Here is a 23860-nt window from a genome sequence, read left to right on the forward strand (position 1 = left end):
TACAGCCATTAAATCATCAAATATATACTTCCATTACTAAAATCCATTAGTTCATCATAAGCAAACTTTTACTGGTAATACCACTTATTCATGCCGTGCATTATAAATCAATTCATCAAATGCAAACGGACATGTATTCACTCACTATGTGCAGACAACCATTAATATTTTAATTAATTCAGCCAGTCTATACTATGATTTTCTATCTGTCCAGTTCATACTAATTAATAATGCATGATTTGCTCAGTGCATCCTTTCATTATTTCCTAAAATTAATGCATTGTGTACACTACCACTAATTAATCCACTAATTCAACCAGTGTACACACTCACTAATTAACTCATTCATTTGTCCAGAGCATGTGACTACTAATTTAACCAGTGAATAGTCCCTCCCACCACTCCATCTAGTGTAAAGTACTGTGAATTCATTAATGCGGGGTGTAATCCTACTAATTAATCCATAAATACATCCAGTGTGTAATCCTTTTACTTAATCCCTTAAAGATAAATAAATAAATAATAAAGATAAAGATAAATTAATATAAAAATAAATCCAGTGCATATACCCACTAATAAATTGCACTCAGAGGAAACACTTTAATTTATTAAGTGTACCTTACAATAAATCCATTAAAAATTAACTGCTAAGTTAATTCATTTTCCATTTCATACATACATACGTTTTTTGACCATGTTCATTCATTCGTGGTAATTTACTGTATAATATGCAGTAAATTGTGTTTTTTCTTTAAACTCTGTTCATGCATTTCTCCCAACATTTATCCAAGCACAATCAGTACAGAAAAGGCCAGTTCCCAATCCATGCAAACCACGCCTCAAATTCACCAAAAAAACAGCTTTAATACACTCACCCACGCCCTGCCCTGTTGCTTTTGGGGTCTAACAATCGGGACTGTCCAACTGCAATCAAAAAAGTTGTCAAGTATGATTCATGACTGAGCCAGAATGGACTGTCACCCAATAGTTCAATTATAATTCAGTAAAGGAGCCTTTAATTTCACACAAGGAGGAACTTATTCATGAGTTCACTCAGTGCATGTCAGTTAATGCACATTCCTCTTAAAGCATATGTAATTAATAAACAAAAAATTTGCTTACTCACTCAATTTACTCCCGATGATTAAAATAAGACTTTAACCCTAAATCGGCACTTGTAGGCTCTGACATGTTTCTTGCTGCCATCTGGCACACATATTGAGAATTACTTAGCACTCCTTAGCAACATCCTTGACCATGAAAACGAACGGAGGATGGCAATGATTTCCCATGGTTACAGATGTTCCAAAAGAGTGTCAGATATTCGCGTGTTGTGGCACACATGATAAATGTTAAATAGGCAAAATATTTTCTTACATATTTAAATCCCTCATTGCATTTAGCCACCAAGCAGTGACTAAACACTTGGGGCCATAAAGAGTGGGCTGTACGCCCCACCCGCAAAGTGTAAAAAGCAGTTTTTACAACTGCGCATGTGCAGTAGAAACGTATCTCCCCATTGTGCCTCTCTATACTTAGAAAAGCATGATGGGGAGGTTGTGGGTGGGCAGGCATAGTACAATAAGGGTGTGTTAACGCTCCTCAACGCATTTACGAGTCACACAGATTAAAAGATTAGCTTGGCTCGGAATACTAAATAAATCGTCGAAGGTATTTTCCACTTACATTGTATGTGTAAATTGCATCCATAAGGCCCTAAATGGCTACATTGTGTAATATTTTTAATGGTTTTCCATGCAAACAGGAAATTTTAACTGTGGAACTCAGTAATGTTCAAATAAAAAAATAATGTTAATAATACAATAAAAAGAAGCCATTTAAACTTGAGCAGGCAATATTTTATAGTTATTTAGCATTCGTTGTAACTGCGTACTGAAAATTGCAAACTAGAATATTAAACAGCAAAATCTTATCAAATGGGTCCAAACATCAAAATTGCACTCTGAACAAGTTTGAGGCCCTCAATTTGCCATCTAGGGCCTGATTCATTAAGGATCTTAACATAAGAAACGTCTTATTTCAGTCTCCTGGACAAAACCATGTTACAATGCAAGGGGTGCAAATTAGTATTCTGTTTTGCACATAAGTTAAATACTGACTGTTTTTTCATGTAGCACACATATATCAACTTTAAATTTCAGTGTACAAATAAGCTATCAAGTATTTGTGTGCTACATGAAAAAACAGTATTTAACTTATGTGCAAAACAGAATACTAGTTTGCACCCCTTGCATTGTAACATGGTTTTGTCCAGGAGACTGAAATAAGAAGTTTCTTAAGTTAAGATCCTTAATGAATCAGGCCCTTAGTTATTTTATTGAACAAGCACACATGTTCACTAAGCCAATACAGTTTAAAATTGATCTCTTTGTTCATTCACTTGTTCATTCAATCATTCATGCACTAGGACTGCATTAGTCTATGATCCCCGAGAAATGCATATTGATCTCTTAATTACCCAAGTTCAAGGTATCCGTTCATCAACAAAATATGAGATTTCATTAATTTATTTTGCTTATAAACAAAATCCAGTCAGTTCCAGCAATTACTTTTGTAATGTTTGTATTCACTCTCAGAAATAATACCCAATGCATACTGCTATTAATCCGCAATGACAAACTGATTTGTATTCATTCATTCACTAAATACAAACTGCCAGGAAAAAAGTATTATCCAGTGCAGATTCACTAATCCATTCACCAGCAACAAACATAAAATAATCTAATGCAAACTTATTTTAATTTATGAACCTTGTGCACAAAGCTATGAATACAATCACACGATGCAGCGGCACAGTTTAGATCAAATGTATTTTCATTGGTGGTGTCTGAAAACAGTGCCAACCAGCATGTCTGGCAGGGCATGATGGGACTTGTAGTTTCACAAGAGAAAGATCTCAGAACCCCTCAGGCTTAGTGATGTCCCAATTAACTGTACATTGTATATAATTTGTTTTATATTAATGATTAAGCACGTGGTCTGTGTCCTAATGATTTCATTTGGACATGGAAGACCTTGATGGCTCCTAATATTATTATCTATAATGGAAACACTGTAATATATAGCTAAAGCTTCATCCAGTACTGAAAGTATTCAAAAGAATATTTGCTTCATTCCGCATTCAGAGATGGCAAGCATGTTTCATCTGCTGCTTTTGTCCTTAAGTGTTTCATTCATAGATCCCCATATAATTTTGTTCCACTTGGAACTCCCAGTGAAACCACACAGCACAATTAAAGTATTTATCCTAGCTGTATTCAAAACGCGAATTTACAAATACAGTGCGAATTGGCCATAACCCAAAATGTCTAAGCAAAAGAGGAATGCTAAGATTATTAGCTGCAGAACCTCTGTGAAATGGCCTGATTCACTACATAATTCAAGTTGTGTGCATTCCATAGTCTATATATAAGCAACCAAATGTATTTTTATTAATTCTGTTATTCATGAGCTAAATACCATAAATTAATTCATCCAATCCAAATGTCTTAATTCATTTCCCCATCTAGTCACATAACTATATGGGAATGCTAAGCCTGCTCTTTTTTATTTAATGCAAGAATTTAATTCTTGTACTTAGCGCTGTCTCTTTTTAAATAATTGCGTCAAGTGCAAAAACTGATTATCATGTGGAGCTGCTGAGACACACAGGACGTTGTATGACTTCTACCTTACTGGTTATGTAATCTCCTCAAATCTCCAATGCACACACATACACAAGCATACACACAGTATACACTGCACAGATTCCTGCAACACTAGAACTATTTTATAGTTCACACTCTCTATCTTTCTTCTTCTTGCTGAGGAGGTAGACAGAATGAACCATACTTATACCAGATGCTTATCAAAGTCCAAATGCATTAATCCCTCTTCCATACCGCACAAATCAAATAACTTCCAGAAGGGCTGAGTCCGTGGGGGAAAAGTGGTTTGGAATTAACTGCACAATTCTGTATCTTGAAGGATAAATACTCTTATTTGTTACTCACCTACTAAATCAACACAGAGCCAATAATGAAATGTTTTAAAAAGAAAAATAAGCTTTCCTTACACATATACAAGATATCTTTATACCTATTGTATGGAGTGTGTTAATGCTTGTATAATTACAGTTGCTTCAGACAAGCTCTGTCTGTGAAGCATACAGGATTACAAGAACATGTGCTTGGCTGTGGTCGAAGTGGCCCTTTAGAAGTGGCGGTACAGAAATTTAGATGCGGCGTTATAAAAAATGTAATGTGTTTGTAATTTGAATGCAAGTGAATGGAATTTGTTAGTTTCACAATGAAGGCAGTATGGCATTCCACTGTATACACTCCCACCACTGGAATGAAGATTACTAATCCTATGCAGAGGTAGATTAGACATTCTGCTGGTGATGCAGAGTGAGCCAGTTTGCGTAGAGTAACCTATGTGAAATCACTCTGCACATGGCCAGAGAGTGGACACATGCATATGCACCCATGCCGATTTGCATGATTGTGCCACTTACGCCACCCTGTGCCTGGAGAGGAGGGATGGGAGCGTTAACATAGGGCGAGTACATTAATGGCGAAACCGTGCAATTGCAAATTGATGCAGACCAGGAAAAGACGTATATACACCTGAGAAATCTGTAATATTTCTGGGTGGTCAGGGGCAGGTGTAAATAGCAGATGAATATGATGATGATCTCTGACACTTGTACTTGCAATAGAACTGCTGAAGCTGATTGGAGATTTCTTCATTGCACTGGCATGCATTGGGATTTGGTGTGCGTGTTTCAGCAAAAATAGTTTTTTGTTTGTTTAGCACACGAGACAGAGTTATTTTAGTTGTATTAGAGAGGTCTTAAGGTTGTATGTGCAACATATTTGCATCAGTAAAGTAAATGTATAAAAACATGGGTGCAAGTGAGAAGTAGTGTCTGTGAGGTGCGTCCGGGCCCATATGCTACTGGTGCCGAGATGCACGGATCTTAAGATGCGTATGGCACAGCATATGGACATAAATAATCAATTTTTATGTCTGGCTTTTTTTTATATGTAAATTAGGCCCATTTTGAGGCCAACTCTACATCAGCCTCTCTGTGAGTCTTTAACAGGAAAGACTACGGGCCTGATTCAAATCGGTCCGCAGTTTGTACGCAATTTGCGTTTTAAGAAATAGAACACGGAACTTGAGCGTAGTTCCGAATGTCTTAGAGTGACAGCGGATCTCAAGATGCGTTTCTATTGAAGTACGCTATGCCTAAACATTATTTGCTGTATGTAGACAGACAGAACAGACTGCAATCTAAGCACAAGTATCTGCAATATAAGGTCACATCAGAACGTATACAAAAAAACCAATATAAATCATTAACAATAATATGATTGGTAAAAATAAGAATTTTTTTAATATTTGTTTTACATTAAATACATAAATCAAGATGTTTCTAATGTATACTGTACATACAAGGCATTTGTATGGTCTATCCTACTTGCATACACATGTTCTGTGCTAGCTAGTGGCACACATACACGTGTTTTTCCAAAGACTATGTCAGTCATTAGTTAGTCAGTACTTACAACTGCCCTATAGCTGGTGCAAATGAGATCTTAAGCCAAACGTAATTAAGAAAAACCCAGGACTTAAATAGGCCTCACCGGTGTTGGCATACCCTTGGCACGCCCTTACTGTACCTTGCCAACATCTGGCCACCCCTTCCAACCCATTCCTTCCTTCAATTAATAGGAAGTAGTAAGTGACATTTGTGTACGGACATGTATTGCATGTAATTGTGATAATCGTTGTAAGGTCTGTTTCCAAGCATGCACAGAGCTATTTCACGCAAGATGCGGCATGGACTTATGTCCATGAATCAGGCCCTACATGTTCAACCATGCCCTACTGGCCTCTGTTTGTCAGGTTATGTTGGGATATGTAGTTGTACAACATTCGCATATTGCTCATTTTAATGTCTAAGCCTGAACCTCTTAGCATTTTTTAGTGATATTCACCTTCAGAGTACTTCAACTAATTTATATATAATGTACTTCCTATCAAGTACTGTATTTTTGGCTATTTATTGCATTTAAAATAATATAACATTTATATATTAAACATATTAAAGTTTATTGATAGCACACAAACATTACAAAAGCATAATAAATTCATAAACAGCACAAAATAAATCGCTACATAAAACACTTTACAGCTGTTCTTGGTAGCTGAGGGGGAAGTGGGGGGAGGGGAACATCTACCCCATGAAACCACCATGTGTAAATACGTTTTTTCATCCTTTGGCTGTGCATGGGGTTCCTTACACAATTTTGTTGTGAGATCTACAAATGTCTAAACCCCTGAATTTAGTGTTAAATACTTGGTATGGATGGAGTTTTTTCTGGACAGCTCTGAAACACCAAATCCAATCAGATAATGTCCCTTGCCCTAGAAATGTCATTGATGAGAATATATTGAACTGTGTCTCCCACTTTGAGAGATATCATCCCGGCAGTTTTCAATCAGAAAAAAACAGGGAATGCGGAAATGATGGATGTTAATATAAAAACAAACCACTTAACTCTTTCAGATACTGTATGTGATGGTGTCACAATCGCTTTAACCAGCATAGCCATCTTCAGCTAGAAAAGCACAGTGTTTATTGCGCTAAAAAGTTCTTATGAGCTATGGTGAGAGGCTGAAGCGAAGGGAAAATGCTCCCCCCATCACAGGAGCGTTTATGAACACACAGCGCTTTTGTAGCTGACGCTAAATCTCTTGTGTGACAGCATCCTAAATGTGGCAGGGTTACATGTGACTGGGGCAGAGCCATGGTGTAAAAAGAGCAATGGAGGCGAAATGAGAAGCCACAGACAGAGTTAGATAATGGATGGAGCAGAGTTGCCCAAAAGCACAGAGTAGAGATGTGAGGTTCCTAACAAACCGTTGGAGGGAGATTGTGGTGTCAAGCACATCTCTATATGGAAACCAATTTCAACTCGTTTAGAACAATTGTCAGAAGAATATGAAGGAGTAACTCAGCAGTGAAGGACACCAAAAGATGACCTTTAGATCATACCTTACAACACATACCCAGGCAAATCTGGACAAAATAAGATCAATCCTCAATCCATTCAAACCATGCCCCAATTTACTAATAACATACCCTAATCCGCCCAATCACGCCTTTTAGGACTGTCAGGAGGTATGTGTTGACCGCAGTCCAAATTCCAGGTCAGCTCCTTGCGATGTGTCTCCCAGTGGGACAGACACCAAAGACGTGATTGTGAGCATGATCAAACAGCAAAACTGTGCCTAGCAAAGTCTTTGTGCACAGCACTGTGTAAAACTGTATGCACTATATAAAAAAATCAAATAAAAAAATATTTGACTTTCTTCTGCAGAAGAAAATACTCAGATCAGGTACCTGGACTTCCATTATGCTCTTGTAAAATGGTGAGGAGAGGTAATGGCTTTGCCACTAATTCCTGCAATCAGCAGGTGATTTGAACTTGGCTGACAGCTGTGCCTTTAAAACTAACCTTGACGGATGATCCTCAGATCCAAAAATAACGTGTTACCTTTCACAGCTCACAAAAGGCTTTTATCTCCTCTCTCCTGTGATGGACTGATTGGCACAATTGCAAGCTATAAAACGTAATTAATCAGGGCTAAGAACAGGGTTTATGGCCTGGGGACCCAGCAGGAAGGAAGAGTCCTTTGAAATGTGACACCCGCCTCCATCCTGTGGATAATCAAAATAGTGCAGTTTCTCCTTTGCATACTATATTCTACTGTAGTGGTGAAGCCAGGAAGCATTTATAAGCTGCCAGTCAGAGGGTTAATGTTCCTATTTAACATCCCATCACTGAATCTAAATGGAATCAACATTTTTTGTGATGATTTTATTTTATCCTGTTTGTACTCTTTGAAAAATTGAGAAGTGTGAATAGCTGTAGATTTAGAACACTGACATAATAGTGAAACACTCCCCAACAGCCTTGGGGCAGTACTGAGTTCTCACCAGTGGACTCTTCACTTAGGGTTGTTACCAGGATGGATTGTGGATGTGATTAGGTGGATGAGGGGTATGGCCCATTTGTACTGATTTTTATTTATTTATTAATGTAAGAGGTATTGGATTGTTGATGTTTATCTAATTATTAGCCCAAGTGACTATCAAATTACCTTAACCAATGATTAAGCCACCCGTGCTACTGTGAGGAGATCCAGAAATTATGCACTTCTAGTGAAGCATAAAGACAGCATGGAGAACCACTGCTCTATCAGAGTTTCTCCTCAAATATCATATGAAGATATCCTTATCTCATGTGCCACTGTGGCACAATTGTTTATCAGTTTATATGCCTGTGTTCATATGGGTTTACTTTAGGGGGTAGATTTACTAAACTGCAGGTTTGAAAAAGTGTGGATGTTGCCTATAGCAACAAATCAGATTCTAGCTTATATTTTGCAGAATGTACTAAATAAATGATACTAGAATCTGATTGGTTGCTATAGGCAGCATCGCCACTTTTTCAAACCTGCAGTTTAGTAAATATACCCCTAAATGTTCAGTCTCATCCCATGGTCCAAACACATAACGATGGGTTAATCGACTTTTGGCTAAAATTGGTGTGTGTATTTTTGCAACTGTGGTTTGGAAATTGGATTATAAATTACACTGGGCCAGGAACTAATGTCTGTGAATAAAGTTCTCTTATATGTTAGCGCTGTTAATTAATTATAGCAATGTTCATAATAACAACAATGATTATAATGATAAACATGAAGTACAAGTGAATTAGATCATCATTAAACCTAAATTTTGAATTGCTTTATATACAGTGGCATATAATAACATTCACAAACATACTATGTATATCAGAGAAAAAAAGCAAGCCACAAACTTGATCCATATTCACCTCCATCTCTTCAGTACCTGCCAGTTCACAGTTAAGCCTATTGATTAACGTTAATAGGGCAGAAATATAACAGCAATAGGAACTAGGGATGTTCACTGATCCCCATGTTTTGGATTTGGTTTTGGATTTGGATCTGCATTAACTTTGTGTTTTGGTTTTGGCAAAACTGCCCTCATTTGTTTTGGTTTTGGATATGTAATTTTTTTTTTTTTCTTGAATTGCAAAAAAAATGCTAAGATCCCATAATTTGGCTTTTTTTTGTTCTTACATTATTATTAACCTCAATAACATTAATTTCCAGTCATTTCCAGTCAATTTTTGTCAAGTGATCCAAGGAAGCTGGAAAGTTTTGGTACTCGGATTGGTGATGTTCGGCGGGGCATAAGCATCTCCAACGGGGACATATTTTTCGAGAGAAGATTGCATCCATATTACCCCAGTCACTGTACCATTATATTGCACCTAGAAGTCACTTTAGCAACTCTATGTGGCATACTTTTCCTATCTGGCTGTGTGACCTAATGATTTTGTATGTACAGGGAACACACCAGAATATGTATGGATGGGATACAAAAGGGAGGTTGTCCCACCAGAATACACTGAGGTGTTTCACACTGTAGGCAAAATGCTGAGGGTACAGCAGAGTATGTAAAGTTTGGGTGTTTGCTAATGTGCATTGAAGTACATGGAGTTTGTAGGCACTGCCTGGGTAGTGTATTGCAAGTACTGGGGCACACATATGTACTGGCACTGTTTGAATATCGCGTAGCATGCAATAAAATACACAGAAGTGTTGGCACTGTTTAAACAGTGTGAAGAGTGCAATACGTTATGCAGATGTGCTGACACTGTTTGAACGGCGTGTAGCTTGCAATGAGGTACACGGATGTGTTGGCACTGTTTGAACAGCATGTAGCATGCAATAAACAAATGGATACAACTGAGTAAATGTGACCCTGTAGACTAGAGATAGACAGCAAGTGTAGCAAAGTACACACACACAGACGACAATAACTAGCATGCAGGATAGGCACAACCAAATACACTGGCACATCTAAACCCCCCACCGCACTTCATTGGGGATCTCCACAGGGTGATATGGGCTTCGCTCAGGGAGAAGTCAGGTTGCAGTCCAGTGTAGTTGGTTCCCTCTGTGAAAGCAGCAGAGCAATTAGCTAGTATGCCGAGAACACTGCAGATGGAAATGTGGTTATGGGTGAAATGCTGTCAGGATGTCTGAACACAGGAATTAAATAAACACTCATAGCTGCTATACTTCTTAGTATAGTCCTGGAGCGGGACTACCGATGTTGGACAAAATTGATACTTAGGCACTTGCGTTAGTAATTCCTGCGTATATCATCAGTACTGGAGGTTAGTGGTAACACCTGAGACAGGTTCTGTTAAGGATTCTAATTGGGAAGGCCAGTAATCACTGGCCTGCTGGGTTCTGGAGGCAGGCCAGTGATGTCAAAGACTGCTGGTACTGACACATGTCCCTAATAAATAGTTGATGCCAGGAACTATACAAATGGAGTTCTCATGCAGTCCCAAGTCACAGAGCATGCTCAGGTCTACTTGCTCTACAGCCGGAGGCAACTGAGGTCTATCCTTTACAAATAAGGCTGTACCTAGCCTCACAAGGTTGTGCAGAAAGCCCTGGCCAGTGCCAATTAGTATTACTTTCTTCTCAGCCTACACAGGTTCACAGTTGGTCTTCCAGTCAATCAATAGAGGGTGGGGTATGCTAGAGTAAAATACTATATTTTTGCCCTCTAAAATGGGAAATCACCATAGCCCTCAATATAAACCTACGAAGTAGACTGCCACAGATGAACATTTCTTTACATAACACATTAGCTCCATCTGCTGCACTTCACATCTATCTGGTTCTTTTACACCAGTGGTGGGTACCATGACATTTTCATGGATTTCCCATTAAGATCCAATTATGAGAGCAGAGCAGCATCATGATGTGTTCACGCAGCCCAAACAGTAGGTTCACCTATGGCTGATTAGTCAAGCCAGTGAGTAGACAACATCATCAATGATGGAACTGCTGCATAGGCTGTGTGGATGCCTGCTACTGTTCCAGGCAATACGCCTGTAATGAGCATTGTTATAATTACAATAAGGTCATTCCTAAATAGTATAGACTTGCATTTGGATGAGTCTTGATTTTCAGGACACTTTTATTACAGCTTCTAAGAGATTTATCAATACTGGGCAAAATGGAAAATCTTCTTTCACCCAATTTAAAAAGAAAATGTTGCCAGATAGCTAAGGGATGCTCAGCTCCCCAGCAATACTGACTAGCAGCCAGGGGCTGGCTGTCAGACTTTAGCCCAGGGAGCAAGCACATAACACTGGCCCATAAGCAGCAGCCCATCCTTAAAGGTTGGTCTTCGGTACAATATATATTTATCAATATAAAACGAGGCAATTTTAGTGTTGCTTAACGCAGTTATACTTTTTTATTAAATGATAAATCTTAAATAATGAAAACAAAAAATGCAACAAAAAACAAACCTCACTTTATATTTCATTTTATTTTATATGTTCCTTCTCCCAACAGCACTTGTTTTTTTTACATACCTCGCTGATTATAATGGGGTATAAATCATATTATAGCAATAGATTATAGAATGTTCTATTACAGTGCTGAACACAGGGGCTGATTTATCAAAATGCAAAAAGCCCTTTTGCTTTAAAAACCTGATGTTTTTGCTAGCAAAGGGCTTGTTTTTGCTTTGGACTATATACAATCAGGGTTATTAAGGTTAACTTTAAACAAATAATATGAGCGGTGCTACTGGTAGGAGAAGCAGAGCACTAGGTGTCAATCTGACACCCTGGCCCAGAACTGGATTAAGACTCTGGGGGTATCTGACACACACACACACACACACACACACACACACACACACACTATACACTGACACACACATACACTATACGCTAACTGACTGACACACTGACAGACACACACACACACTATACACTAACACACCACCTCCCAGCCCCCGCTGGCACTTACATTATTCCAGCCGCGCCGCCGCGCCGAATGTTCCTCTTCATACATGGGACGGCATATGTCACGTTGTGCGCATCCCGTGTGATATCGGCTCCGCGGCCAGTAATGTAAGGTGGCTGGTCCCGGAGGAGGGGCCAGCCACATATCAATAAAGACAACAACACCGGCCCAAAATAGACTTGATTCTGCTGGCCCCTTGGCCCAGCCTGCCCCTGCTGGCAGCATTATGCTAGATATTAGCACTTCACCAGGCCAGTATGGGAGCCAATGTGCATGCGTGAACCAGCTTGAAGTCCACACATGCGCAATGGAACTGGAAACTTGGACTTCCAGTTCCACTTTCATCAAAAATTAGAAATCATTTAAAACAAAAGAGATGGTGATAGGAGCACAGCGGCAGCACTTGTACTGCCACTGTACATGGTAGATAGGCTTGTGGAAGCTGCGTAGGAGGTCCCCGGTGAAGGCCCTCTACAGCGACATCTAATTGTAGTCTTCACCAGCTCAGGGGCTTTGTTAAATAGGGAGAAGCTCAAATTCCGGGGACAACTGGAGTTTCCTCCCTTTGTTAAATAGACCCTCTAATTCTAAATAACATTTGATCATTTAGATTATTGTGCTTCCCTTTCAAATGCAAACGAGCAATTCAAAATCAGCAATAAACTTGAGGCACAAGCTCCTCAAAATGCCATCTAGAAGTATTCTGTGAAACTTCTATGTATTCTTATTATGAAGTTCTCTGTTAGAAGAAGCCTATTTTCCTAAGCTGAATGCCACAACATTACATCTCCTCATTTATCATACAGAAGTTAATTACTGTGTAATAAATGGCTCCTCCTGGAACACTCTATGTTTTTTAGGATGTTAGATAGCTGACTCAGGGAAATATGATAAACCACAAAGTATGGCGTAATAGTGCTGGAGTCTGATACCTCAAGTCATTTCAGGGCAGGTCCTGTTGCCGTATTAAGTACAATCCATTTACTTTAATATAACTAAGCTATAAATAAGGATCACGTGTTTAGCCTAATTTCTACCAGCAAATATATAATTAAATAACATTAGCCAGACCAAGTGTTTATAGCGTTCATCTTAGATTGAAAGCCAGAGAAGGGTGAAGAGGAGAGAGCTGTATTGAGAAATGGAAAGTTCAATTTTAGCATGAAATTCAAAGATATTTTACGAATATTTTATCACCTTAAGGAAAAGATTTTAAAAGTCACGGACTTGGTGTAATGCTGGAATAATGACGACTGGTTTGTGAATCTTACGTTTAAAAGTGAGCTCTTAATGTGAGAAAATAGCTAAAACTTAGCATTTTAATGAAGACTTAAAAAAAAAAAAGAAATGTCAATGTAAACAGTTTCTTACGTCAAATTATTCAAGGGCCTAGAACCCCAACATTGTTTGCCATTTTTTAAAAACAGACATTCAGAAAAAAATATTTGCTTTTGAATTTGACGGAAAAAAGAAAAAGAAAGACACAAACCAAGTCACAAGTCAATGTAATCAGACACAAAACTTGGCAGCAGCAGGAGACTGGGAGTAATTAGCTCACATGTACTAGTTCAAAACTCCCAACTGTCTAAAATGCACCAAAGTAGTCCAAATTGGGTTGTTTAGGAAATTTGGGGTGGAGCTTTATCCTGATTTGTCATTGATTTACTTTGCCTGATGACTTATGACTAGAGATGTTCACTGACCCCCGTGTTTGGTTTGGTAAAACCGCCCTTGTGTGTTTTGGATCCCGATTTGTTTCTAAAATCCCTATTTCTTTTGCTAAAATCACATAATTTGGCTCTTTTTTTTATCCATACATTATTATTAACCTCAATAACAGTAATTTCCAACAATTTCCAGTCATTTTTTGTCAAGTGACAAGAACCCTGCAATCCCTCCTGTTTCTGTATGAGCAATGGCACTGGAGACTGGAGAGTGACAAGAACACTGCTACCCTTGTTTCTGTGTGAGCAATGGCGCTGGATCTCCTGGGGAGGGTGGTACTTATGGAATCCAAAACCCACAATATCCGACAACGCAACAATGACATTTTGCCTCGATTCAGATCCGAGGACCTGTAAAAGTAATGAGCCGGCTCGTGAGCCTATTCGGATCCCCTAAGTTTGGGTGGGCTCAGTTTTCAGAAAACCGAGCCTGAGCATCTCTACTTATGACAAATGTTACACCCATTTCGATCAGGTATTCTCTGCTGTTGCCGAGCCTCCCGACCATTTGCAGTACATAATTACATTTTTTTGGGTATCCATGCCCTTTTAACGCCCTTTTTCAAAATCCCACTACTATCTATTTGTGGCTCCACAGAAGAAAAATAGGGCTTAAAATATTGAAACATAAACTGCCTCTATCCAGGCTAATGTTACCTTAAAATATTTTGATTATTGACATTATTGAGTGCTGGCATATTATCATCATTATAAACACAAAACTCTGTAAATATAAATATATAAATATGCTTACAAACCTTTCATACTGAATCCCATCACTGTTTGCCAGTCTGTGATTTCCAGACTTGTACGAAACACAAGTATGTGGAATAGCCAGTTGCTTTGATGGTGTTAAGTTAAATATGAATGTGTGATTAGTTTGATATACTGTACGCAAAGCAAGGCCGAGCCCGGAGCCTCACAGGGTGTGAATGTGAAGCTCTAACTGAGAGACCTGCTGCCAAACCTCAAGGTTTTGCTTACACACACACCATACACAGTTCATCAATTCTGTTTCAAGTCCCTCGCTGTCTTGTGTTTGAACTGAGATTTTCTAGTGTGTGAAATCTTTCTGCTGAGAGAGCAGTACTTCTCTGAGAAACCACGGGGAGAACGGAAAATGGATCTGGAGCAAGTACTGAATTGTTGACAACATGAAAGGGGTCACTTGGAAAAGTAGTTATAGTGACAAAGCTTAGAAATAATGTCTGTGAGACCTTCTTTGCACAGTGATTAGGACAGCTAGGTTCGGGAACAAAGGTAACCATAACTAACCCATATGTGACCAATCTGAATTATTCAGTTTAAATGTCTGTCACTTGAGCATATGTAAAAACATAGATCACTTCTGAGATGTTCTACATTACCAGAAATTTAGGGTCCTATAAGCCTTCACTCCAGCAAAAATGTCTGTTTTCACGGAGATAGGATTACTTTACAAATTTAAAAAAGGGTTAAAAGCACTGATTTCTCCTGCACTATCCCCATTTCTGTCATCCCCATTGAGCTCTGTGGGGACAATACAAAGTGTCAATATATCAAAAGGTGAAAAGGTTAACTTTTTGCCACTTGGATTTTTAGCACTTGAAAAGTTAATGTCAACTGTGGATGGCATAAACCATAGAATTATACAGGTCAGACCCATGCCAGAGGAAAAAACAGAGAAGAGGGAGCTCATCCCTGCTCTTCCCCTCTTGTCTTTTTGAGTAGTGCATGAGTCGTTCATGATGTGAGCAATGTATTTAGACTTAACAATACCACACTTAGTACTGCTGTAGAAGGGGCTCTTGTTCCTGAGCTATGGTTGGTCTGCAGATCCCTGGCATTTGTACACTGTTTGTTAGAACTAAACAACCCTTGAGGGGCGACAATTACATTTTTGGAGGGTTCCCTATGCGGTCAGTTTCAGTAACAGTGTTAATTTTAATGCATTCTTCCATAGCATGCAGTATGAGCACTTGTACAGGATAGATACACTAGCTGTGCTATGAACCAATTCTTATATTTAAGGTGTTCTGTAGGTGCCTTCCACTATGCTGCAAGGCTTTGACGAATTCCCAGACTGCTATTACCTATCATGCTTCTGCAGAAGGATAAACATAAAGAAGGAGAACAGCACCCCCCTTTAAACTATGCACTGCAGCTATGTGATTTGTCTAGTTTGTTTCCGCAGTAGACTTAACTGCATTAAGTTTACTTAAATGCATAGTGTAGCTATGTGAAAAGTGTTACGGTATATCCATTCTGATAATTAACTCCAGAAAGTCTAGAAAGTGTAAGTTATCTACCTTTTTCTTCTCAATATGGCCCGTGAGCCAGCACAGTGGTCTGCTGGGAGGTAGTGATTGCAGGAGACATTTAATAGCACTGAAGGCAGGTGTTTCCCCAGCCTACCTCACTGACTTCTCAGTCACCGCCACTGTCCAAGGTGCTGAAATGCCATCAGATCTGAAGGAATAAACTTTTGCCGAGGTAGCAATGCAGCAGCCTTTCTGTGGAGAGAAATGTCTCCTGGGGCTGCTTTTCTCTGGGCTGTCCCAGTGAGAGGAGTTTTATAAATTGTGGAAAAACTATATTTTTATCTATGCGGCAAGCAGTTAAAAAACATTAGTTGTTAATGTAAAAGAATTCATTCATTTCCCCCCCAAATGTTTTACAACTAACCAGAAGCTTTGAAAGTCTTCTTAAAAAGTTTGTTTAAATGTTCACCAAAATAATTGTATTTTTTTTTTCAAACCTTTCATTTGAACAGATTAATGTTTAGTTTTTATTTTTAGCAACAGATTCACAAACATTCCATGACGTAGGGCTCTAATTATCATCATAGCAAAAAGTGTAATTTTTTAAATCGTAGCCTATTGCCTTGGCAAAAAATACCTATCTCCGCAATTTACCACTATTTTTTTCACAACAAATATCCAGTGAGTTAACGGTAGTTATCTCTCCGGAGGCCCCAGATCTGAGCTACAGTTTGAGCTTCTAGTTCTAGTTCTACTTCTAGAGAAAGAGAGAGAGAGATCAGTGACATTAATATTGTTTATATTATGTCTACCTTTTTCCCCACATTTATTTTAAAAATAATTTATTAACGATAAATAATTTTTTCAGGTTTTCCACCTTATTACACCACCCGGAGATTAGATCTCGAGGTATATTTACTAAACTACAGTGTAAAAAAGTGGAGATGTTGCCTATAGCAACCAATCAGATTCTAGTTATCATTTATTTACTACATTCTACAAAATGACAGCTAGAATCTTATTGGTTGTTATAGGCAACATCTCCACTTTTTCAAACCCGCAGTTTAGTAAATATACCCCCTAGTGTGATTTAGATGTCTTAGCAGCTTGCGTATAATGAATCGGTTGCTGCAAACTCCCTGGGCCACAGGCCAGTAACTGATAACCTGGGTACATTAATGGCGGCAAGGCGCTCTCTGCTTGATACCTTCTTCTTAAATCAACAGGTTGGCACTGAAGACATAGAAAAGCAGTGAACGGTTGGAAAGTCAACAATTTACTATTGCAGTTATCTGTGCTAAATTAGTTAATTGATGTTTAAAAACACCATTCTCAACAATTAGTCAAGCATGGTAACTGCAATTATAAATGAATCAAGAAGATCGAAAGCAGAGCATTTCTTACAGAGTGGAAAGTGTCACAATGGAGGATCTGCAAATGTCCCGCACAAGTTATGTATTGCTGGTGAATAGTAAAAAGTCTTTGTGGTGGAGGGGAGGTCTTCCTAGTGCCTCCTAGAGGCATGATAAATTTAAGCAGTATTTTATTATGCATCGCTGCAAGATGGCTATTGTGCTGGAATCACAACCAGCAAAGGAAGGGGTTCTTTACAGTAAAGGCAGTCAAGATATGGAATTCACTGCCAGGGAAAGTTGTGATGGAAGATTCAGTAGATATGTTTAAGAAAGGATTAAACAAATTTTTGGAGAACAGTTATCCAGGGATACGACCTTTAATTAAAATGAAGGATAGTAGTGAATATAAGGTAAAAATAGGACTGAAATATTGGGTCTGGGGGGATTTTCACAATTGAAACAGATTGGTGGTTGCTTACTCTGGATCAATTTCAAATATAAGTGCAGGATCGCAGGAGATCCAAAATAGGTTGAACTTGATGGACTGGTGTCTTTTTCCAACCACATCAACTAAATTACTATGTATAAATAGACCCCTTAATGTTTTACACATGGATGTATTGGACTTCTGTACTTCAACTTAAATCAGCATCACCTCTCATTAGCCCCAATATCTGTCATACAAAAACACAGATGAAGAAAGAGTCTCCTTTGGACTGTGTCATGGGATAAAGAAGCTTATCAGCAGACAAAAATCCATCAGATCACACAGTGCATGTAATATATTATGCCAACTGCACTAAAAAGGACGATCTGACACAGTTAGATACACATAATTCTCTGTGATATACTTGCGCCACCATACCATGAAATATGCTCATTCTGAGATGGAGCATTGAGGAGACAGGATGTGGATTTATAAGATCTGCTTCAGTGCAGACGTAACTGCAGCTTAGTATCGTCTCCCACTCATGTACTGCATGTCCTTAGACTTAGCACAAAACAGAGTTCAACAAGAGAACTAATGCCACAAAAACTTTGCAAAGATGGAATTTGTGTTTTGTATATTATATTATTATTCTTTATTTATAAATAGTAACCGAAAACTTTCTGTGAGGAACATGCAAGTGCTTTTTTTTTTGCAATATTTTCTGTACGTATGTCGTGCTGCATATAAGCATTGTGTTACAATAATCCTGAGACATAACCACTCCCCCAAAATTACATGACCATGTCCCACTCTCTTTTCGGAGTGTGCGTGGCCATGTTCTGATTTCTAAACATGAAATGTTTTTAAGTATGTGTGTGTTTAAGGGATAGTATACAGCATATATATATATATATATATATATATATATATATATATATATATATATATATATATATATATATATATATATAAAATCTTAAACAGATGGTCTCAAAGATGAAAGGAACAATTTTCTAGCACAAACACATGCAATTTATTTACCATTTAAATGTAACTATGAGGTGTATAATCCTTTTTAATATAAGTTACCTTTTGTCAAATGTGATTTAGTCATACTTGCCAACTCTCCCGGAATGTCCGGGAGTCTCCCGCATCTTGTGAGAGTCTCCCGGATTCCCAAGGGAGTATGGCGATCTCCCGAATTCTACCCACTTCCTAGTTTGGTCCAAAATGCCATGGTTCTCTGTGAATCGCGGCATTTGGCCCAGCCCCCGATGTAAAATGACGTGTTTGCGTCATTACGTCACAAGGGGCGGGTCCAAAATGACTTGATTTTTGGCGCCCCACCCCCCTCATGCCCACCTCCCCAGCAGGCTCCCGGAAGACAGCTCCAAGAAGTTGGTAAGTATGGATTTAGTCAGTGATGTTATAAATATGAATTATATAACACAAATGTATTCAACTATTCTCTTTAAAATAGTTATTTACAAGGTCTCTCTTATTTTTTATATTTTACTTTTTTTATTAACTTAATTATGCCAGTTGATGTTTATTATGGCCAAGGGTATGCTGCTGTAGACCACAAGAGGCTAAATGCAGATTCCCCAGTAAAAGCACATACTGAAACACAGTGCTGTTTATCGTGCAGTGTGACAGTAATTGCCTGCTATATTGCTCCCTTGGGTGCTACAGGCCAGTAAGGCTCCCTACCACTGCAGGAGCTTAGATAAGCACACAGGGGGCAATCTCTTTTTCCAGGCACTCAGGACATACTACTGCAGGTGCGAGAGGGGTAATTACAGTGTATTCTCCATTTCAGTGCAGATTTATAATAGACATATATAAAAGGTCTTCTTTCTTTAGGGTCTTCACATCAGCTTATGTGTATTTTTTAAATAATTAAAGCAAACGAAGCATGGGCCACATCCACTGTGTCCCCTTCTTATAATAAAATTCAATACATAATGAATATTAACAAATCTCCTCACAATAAAATGTCTAGACATATTTCAAATAGCTTAATATGAAAATACACTTATAGATTAACATCATTTATTATTTTGTTCTTGGTGTTCAGCAAGACATATGGCCAGAAGTCTTAAGACTTATTTATCTACATATTTAATATTTTTTAATAATGTTTAATAACATGACAGATGGAATTAAACAACAGCCACAGATTCCAATGCAATAGCGCACCTGGGGGTAAATGTATCAAGCTGAGAGTTTTCTGTGGGTTTGAAAAGTGGAGATGTTGCCTATAGCAACCAATCAGATTCAATCTATCATTTTGTAGAATGTACTAAATAAATGATAGTTGAATCTGATTGGTTTTTTAAACCCGCCGGAAAACTCTCAGCTTGATACATTTACCCCCTGGAGGTAAATGTATCAAGCTGCGACTTTGGATTTTCAGCGAGTTTCTCAGGCGAGTTTAAACTCGCCAATGTATTAAAGGGCAAGTTGATTGAAAATTGCTAGTAAAGTGTATTGTTCAAAACCGACCATTTCCAAAATCGCTACGAATCACAGTCCCAATGTTTTGCCACTTTAGCAGTACAAATCGCCCAATGTATGAAGCTGAGATTTTGCAATCTCACCCGAGTTTGAATTGAAAGTTGCCAGAATCAACACGCTGCTTTCTATAGGCGAGATTAGCAAACACATCACTGTTACATTGCAGGGAAATGTTATTATAACAGTAGGCGCAATGCAAGTATAAGTAAAGCATGATTTTTGTTTTAGAGAGCCAAAAATTATTATTAATTATCTTACGGGGGACAAAATTATTTTATGAATAAATTAGTGGGCTGAATTTCATTAATGATCATATGTAAGGGAATTTTTATTTTATTTTATTACATTATAGTGGCTTACTATTTCACTACCAGTGGGGCAATAACAATATTTTAATGATGAGGCAACACTTAATATTTCCAGATATGGACACCATTTAAAGTACATTGTTGTGGCACTACAAGTGGCAGCATGCACATGAACACATATTACTCACTCGACAGTACTTTACCATGTAGAATCTTTTAAACAAAACATCTTTCAGCAATGAGAGTACACTCATTTTATAGTCTGGAATTGTATTTTGTACCCCATGTAAAAACAAATTGTTAATGTTAGTTCACCCTCGTATATATGTATAATTTGCTTTAACTGTGTCCACTGTACTATATTACACAATAACAATGAGTGAGGTCACACTGCAAGTGGTCTAGTGGAGGTTCTTGAGTATACTGTATAAAGAAAGCAACAGGCATTCGCAAATGGTGTTCCTTATCCTAGGGTGTTCATAGTTGTTCTGCTGCCTACGGTGGCCACTAAAACTGTGCTCTTCACATTCCTTATAGAAGCCACTATACACATTTATAAATAAGTAGTGTGCTGTTATATATAAATGATCTACTTTTTGTCTTTATTAAGTCTATTAACATATTGATGTGAACTTCGGTTCTTGGTATGTGCAGAGTGGCAGATATGTGTCTTGATGAATCAGGCCCTAAGACATTTTTTTTTGTAAGAGAGAGCAACTATCCATCAGGACCTGCCCAAGATACACTAAAGTGCTAGCCTTTCTGACTAAGAATGTAACAGCCCCATGCCAAGCGTCCACAAAGAAAGTTTTAAGGGTGCCGTCACAAATAAGCATTCACAAGGGGTAAACAGTTAAAACAAATTTGTTTTTAATTAAACAGCTCAAATCTTTGCTCTGTAACAGTAGCTCTGAGCACAGAAATTAATGTTGCATTCTGCATTTTAGATCCCTTAAGCAGTGTGAAATTTCCCACTTAAACCAATTATTGCATCGGCCTATTGCAGAACTAGAGCATATGAAGTGTTGCAAGCAAGCTTCTGAAGCTTCAACAGGAAGCGCAGGTCCTGTAGAACCATAAGAGACAAGAAGTCTCTAAAAAAAAAAAAAAAGACATCATCGGACCAGTTTCCATGTAGCGGTGTTGACTGCAATGGAAAATTGTTTTCTATGCTTTAGAAGCACAAAATTACTCTGGATGAGGAGTGTCGTACCAACACATTTGTGGGCCGGACATCAACATTTTGGAAGGGCCCCCATATAGTGCGCAATGGAGTAAAAGTCACAAGTAAGACATGGAGCTTTGAAAGGGTAGGCAGGTCCCCCTCAGCTGTGCACCCCATGACAGCTGCATCACCTGTACCTATGGTAGTTCTGCCCTTGTGCACAAACTAATGAACTTTAAGTCAAATAAACTGGAAGTAGCCCAATAGAACCAAAGGAACTGGAAAATGAATTGTGGGTAACATATGGGTCAAGAACAAGCTATGTCAACGTCTACTAACAAATGAACAATAATAAATTCCATTGAAAATGTGTGTAAAGCGCAGTTAATATGTATTTTAGACACACTACAAAGCTGACCATGGAAATGTGTACAAGATGAAGAAAGTAGATTTCCTTGATGTGGACATGGATACTTTTACAATTTGACCTGAGACATACTGATGAATCTGTAGGAATGATTAAATCAAAGTGCACCGGATTATAACAATTGTAAAAGAGGAAGGATACAAGAATAGCTAAACTGTGTCAGGAGAGATTATAATATCAACAACTGCAGCCATCAAATGAATAGTTGACTAGTCTGAAAGCAAAAGTGTACTACTTTGTTGCGATACCATTAAACTTCAGTGCAGCTCCAAATTCACCCGCGTGTTCTAGTCTCTCGTTCAGCCGAACAAGAACAACTTACTGGCAATAATTACAATGTCATCTCTCAAAGAATTTTGTCTTGTACATATGACACTTTAATTTTGTATTAAATCCTCCGAGGTATAAGCACAGCACTGAACTGGAACAACAGCTGTAAAGGGCCGAGAGAATCTGCAAGTCTGCAGTAATCCAAGGGTTCCCTCTAAATCATTGATGAGCCACCTTTCATCAATCTAGCCACTGGCTGAGCAGCATGGGAAACGTAGTTCTGCATCAGTTAAAGTCCTGATAGTCTCCCAATCCTGCTCAAAGTCATGCAGTCTCCATAGTAATAATCTAAGTGAGAAATCCATTCTGCAGGGCTGTATGGAATAGAATATGTGCAATGTTCACTGCAGCATTGCTACGTCACAAAATCCTCTTTTAAAGTGGGCCCATCACACAGCCATTGTGTGGGCTGAACCAATATTCATGAGAATACAGCCTATATCAGTGTTGGCTAACCTGTGACACTCCAGGTGTTGTGAAACTACAAGTCCCAGCATGCTTTGACAAAATATAGCAGCTTATTGCTGGAAGGGTATGCTGGGACTTGTAGTTTCACAACACCTGGAGCGTCACAGGTTAACCAACACTGGCCTATATAATCTCTAGGAACTTTGTGGCTCGTGCCTCAGTGTGCCTCATGCCTCAGTAATCACAAGCTCCTAATGAGCTGATAGGCAGAATAATAATGCAGTTAAAAAAAAAATGGCTGCCTCCACTGTGTGAAGGTAACAGGTACACTTTAGCACCTCAGGAGGAAACACGGGTTTGGAATGATTAAGGAGGGAGAGAGAAAATGCTTGTAGATTAGTGTATTAAAAAAATCTGAACTCAGCAGGCAGGTCCTCTGAGAATTTGTCCATTTGCTAAAACATATGTTCACTCTCTCTCTGTAGACAAACAGTAAAAACACCCAACCCATTAATCCACAGAGCTGATTCTTGTCTTGTATGCAGTGACATCACAGAGTAGGGTGTAGAGTGTAGTTTATTGGTACATAAAATGAATAATACAAATGTGTGAATTACATATAACAAAGAGAGGATGTGAACAAAAATCCTCTAAAAGCCACGAGCAGATTCCGCATAATGGGCTTTACTGTAACATAGCGCAGGTAGTACGTATGCTGTGATCCCTATTCAACATTCAAATATCTGCTTTCATCAGACTAATGAAAACAAATATGTAATTGCCAATATACGCACCAAATAATGTCTAAAAGGTTCAGTTTCAGACACGTACAATAGAAATACATTAATCACTTTCAGCACTTTACCCCATAAATTAACCATTCCAGTGAACATCCGTTAACCCCCTTAGTTGTGAGATATCAGCACGCAGATCTTAGCAATGTTCTGCAGCCCGTTCCCCTCCTGAATTAAACACGCTGGAAGAGGATATTAAATGCTAGCGGAGACATG

General features: G+C 38.4%; 1 protein-coding gene across 2 annotated transcripts in view; it reads right to left on the minus strand.

Annotated features, from left to right (window-relative positions):
* CDH4 (cadherin 4) overlaps window positions 1-23860 on the minus strand; it is a 615053-nt gene that overhangs the window by 585519 nt on the left and 5674 nt on the right. The gene's annotated exons all lie outside the window — the stretch shown is intronic.

Source organism: Mixophyes fleayi, chromosome 6, assembly GCF_038048845.1.
Source record: "Mixophyes fleayi isolate aMixFle1 chromosome 6, aMixFle1.hap1, whole genome shotgun sequence".
Taxonomy (NCBI): Eukaryota; Metazoa; Chordata; class Amphibia; order Anura; family Limnodynastidae; genus Mixophyes; species Mixophyes fleayi.